Source organism: Lytechinus variegatus, chromosome 4 (assembly GCF_018143015.1).
Source record: "Lytechinus variegatus isolate NC3 chromosome 4, Lvar_3.0, whole genome shotgun sequence".
NCBI classification, from domain to species: Eukaryota; Metazoa; Echinodermata; class Echinoidea; order Temnopleuroida; family Toxopneustidae; genus Lytechinus; species Lytechinus variegatus.
The window spans coordinates 686573-691105 of record NC_054743.1 but is presented as its reverse complement, the minus strand read 5'-3'; positions in this window follow the sequence as shown (position 1 = coordinate 691105).

The following is a 4533-nucleotide window of genomic DNA, read 5'->3' as shown; positions in this document are numbered from 1 at the left end:
TGAAATGCGTTCTCATTTTATAAGGGAAGAAGATAAAACATGCTGAAGACCTCAATTTCCTGCCTATTTGAACAAGTTAATAATGCAAACTGCGCGAATGGTCAGTTATGTCTAAAGTACCCAAAATGACCCTCATAGGTCAAAACTGACGGAATAAATTACATGAGGTTGATGGTTATGATCCAGCGCACATTTTGAAAATAAATGTGGATTTCTAAAAACATCCAGTCGTAGCTCTCATCAATATTTGTAACACATTTCGGCCAAAAAATCATGAAAATTGTCATTTTTGGCCAAATTATGGCCAAAATGACCACTGCTATTGTGATTTGGCAAATGAAAGCACTTTATCTGAAATCTGTGTGCATTTTTACTTAAGATAGACCCTTTCAATTGCATGTGGCTACAAAAGCAGTCTGTTAAGGGACCATTTTCCAAAGAGTGGTCAAAATGGTCATTTTTGGTCAAAATTTGGCCAAAATGACCAAAATGGCGTGAGTACGGTCAATAAGAGTGACATTTTTGGAATCAGCGCACAATTTTACCCCGGATAAGCTTGTCAAACCTTCCCCACCAAAAATTCTGAATAAAGCCCCCTGGCTCCTAGACTAATACCGGTACATTAAAATTACTATTCATTAAAGGCACAAAGGTTTATTGTGTTTCCCCTTTAAACCATGTACTGGGCACATGTAAAAACTGTAATATCTGACCCTTATTTCATCACTAAGAAAATTACACCACAGAAGAAGCCATGATCCAAAGGACACCTCCTTGATATTACAAGCCATTCTCAAACGGTCAGATTACCTCTCTTTTTTGGCTACTGGCTTTTCTTTAAGATACAACTTATATTTTAGTCTCATCATTCCATTATTTGGGAGGAAATTTCTTCATGTGTGATACTTGCTGAAAAATTCAATAAGAGATCCTTTTCCCTACCTTTCCTGAACTCTTGCAGTAGAGTAGCTTGGCATGTCATCTATCTCGATGTCATCCGATGAAATGATTATAGTGCTATATGTAAGAAAACAAAAGAATTTGGACTATGGACTAATTTCACTTACAAAGTCTAATTTCAATATACATGTAAATACATAGTTGAAAATTTATTTCTTTTTCATTGTAGGGAAAGAAATGCCTGAACAGAATACCATTGGCGCCTCATGGTAATGTTTAACTTTTACTGGGCCAAGCTTAATAATAAGGCCAAGCCTTAATAAAAGCTCTGAAGAAGAATATGCTAATTAAAAGCATGGCCTAATAAAAGAGGAACCAATTAGAAGCTACGCTCTAAACTCGTGTGCATTGTGCATTTCTGTAAATATACAACAGCTTTGCAACTTTCCTTGATAAAAAAATAAATAAATGTGAAATCAGTTGAATGATAGTAGTGTCCTACCCCCCCCCCTTTTGTAAATTTGCAAAGGTTGAAAAATGGCTCCACTGGGAAATGAAACTGGGTCCTTGCCTCTAATACCAATGCCTCAACCACCAGACAAAAAAATACATGGATTCTCCACTGTGCACAGTCCAAATTAATGCCTTCGCCCTTGTCAAATCTTTCAAAAACTCTGATAATCTAAGAGGATCATTGTCACTCCCATATAAGGACAACAAGTCATTTCCATGTATGTGACCTTTGACCTCTGCCCCAAAAACTAATGAGACCATCATCACTCCAATATATACACAAGTTGATACATTCAATGGTTCTTTAGTTATTGCAAAAACAAAAACGGAATAGAAGGACTAACATAAAACATAATGCCTCCAGCACACATCTCCGGGGATGGAGGCATAAAAAAACTAGATGAATCTTCGACCACGCGTGGTCGAACTTTATGCCTCCGCCATTACCAAATCAGAAGTAAATGGCACTTCACGTTGATTTATTTTCATTTATACAATGACATCTTTGACCTTGACCTTTGACCTTGTGACCCTCAAATCTTATCAGATCACTGTCTCTCCCATATGCATACATGTGCTAAGTTTGTGGTTGATCGGTCGAATGGTTGTTGAGTTATGGTGAAAACGAACCATTTCTATGTACATAACGACCTCTATGACCTTTGACCTTGTGACCCCAAAATCTAATCAGATCATTGTCCCTCCCATATGCATACATGAGCCAAGTTTGAAGTTGATTCGTCAAACGGTTTTTAAGTTATTGCGAGAACGAAAACGGGACGGACCCACGGACGGATGTACGGACGACCCGAAAACATAATGCCTCCGGCAACCACCTACGGTGGGCGGAGGCATAAAAAAGAGTATTATTCTCTCAAATGATTTGACAATGGCATGAAAGGGTTACATCATTACAGTTTAAGGACAAAACAGATTAAAACAGATTAAAATCTAAAATGTAAATCTGAATATAATAGTTAAGGCCTGCTGTCTACACAGTATATACCCAGTCAGCAAAGTATCTGGGGCCCAGATGGGCTACATGTGGGTTCATCTGGGCATACATATGGGCCCCATATGGGCTGCCCATATGGGGCCTATATCGGCATATCCGGGCCCCATATGGGATATATGGGACCCATATGACATCTGCACCGTACATAACGTATGGGCCCCGTATGGGCCATGCGGGTTTTACGCGGGCTTAACATGGGCTGTCCATATGGGCCCCACATAGGCTCCGTATGTGGGCCCCATGTCAGCTGCATATATGGGGCCCATATGGGCAGTCCATATGGGGCCTATATCGGCATATCTGGGCCCATATGGGATATATGGGACCCATATGACATCTGCACCGTACATAACATATGGGCCCCGTATGGGATATACGGGCCCGGATATGCCGATATAGGCCCCATATGGGCAACCCATATGGGCAGCCCATATGGGGCCTATATCGGCATATCCGGGCCCCATATGGGATATATGGGACCCATATGACATCTGCACCGTACATAACGTATGGGCCCCGTATGGGCCATGCGGGTTTTACGCGGGCTTAACATGGGCTGTCCATATGGGCCCCACATAGGCTCCGTATGTGGGCCCCATGTCAGCTGCATATATGGGGCCCATATGGGCAGTCCATATGGGGCCTATATCGGCATATCTGGGCCCATATGGGATATATGGGACCCATATGACATCTGCACCGTACATAACATATGGGCCCCGTATGGGATATACGGGCCCGGATATGCCGATATAGGCCCCATATGGGCAACCCATATGGGGCCCATATCTGCAGTCCTTGTTAAGCCCACATAAAACCCACATAAAACATACATGGCCCATATGGGGCCCATATGAGCAGTCGATGTTTAGCCCACATAAAACCCACATAAAACATACATGGCCCATATGGGGCCCATATCAGCTGCATGTATGGGTCCCATATGGGCAACCCATATTAGCAGTCCATGTTAAGCCCACATAAAACCCACATAAAACATACATGGCCCATATGGGGCCCATATCAGCTGCATGTATGGGTCCCATATGGGCAACCCATATTAGCAGTCCATGTTAAGCCCACATAAAACCCACATAAAACATACATGGCCCATATGGGGCCCATATTAGCAGTCCATGTTAAGCCCACATAAAACCCACATAAAACATACATGGCCCATATGGGGTCCATATCAGCAGTCCATGTTAAACCCACATAAAACATACATGGCCCATATGGGACCCATATCAGCAGTCCATGTTAAGCCCACATGAAACTCGCATAGCCTATACAGTCCCCAAATGGACTGTATGGAGCAAAATATCTGTGGCACATGGAGTTGGAAGGGCTGCAGATATGGATTCTATACAACCATGCATGCAAATCGAATATCTGGAATGGAAATACAAATATCCAACATGTTAGCATTTTTCAAAATCATTCTTTTTTTTCTCTCTCTTTTTCTTTTAAATTAACCCAGAACAAATTTAAGATATTAAATCAACCTTTCAAAATGGACAGGAGTTCTATGCATCATGACTACATGTATCATCAATCCAGAGTATTATCTAGAGAATGAAACTACAGAGAGAGCTCAACATTACATTATTTTTAAAGGTTTATTATGGAATTAAAAAACACTAACATTAACAGTGAACATACAACAAAGATATGACTCCGTCTTCTATAAAAGGTAATTCCAGAGTACAACCCCTCTGACATATCATCTTATTACAAAAAAAAGAAAAGATTTAATAGATCGTATTGCTATATATTATGGTGCTCTCGGTAAGTTTTTAAAGTTCATATCTCAAGGCAAATCTCCAAACTTATCCTCTGTGACCCTTAACCTTAGACCTACACACTCTAAAATCCAATCAGATCGTCTTTCTTAGAATGATAAACATTGTCATCGAGCAGTCATTGGGCTTATCACAATAACAAAGCTAATATCTGGAATACCTGAATACCTGAAAAATGATGGGTTCGTTACAGCCAGCGATACCCATGGAATACAACATGAGAAAGAGTTTTTAAATATTGCAAATACCATGCAAGCAAACTTCTTTTCCTCACACAACTGTTGGATAATAAGAACTTTCAGC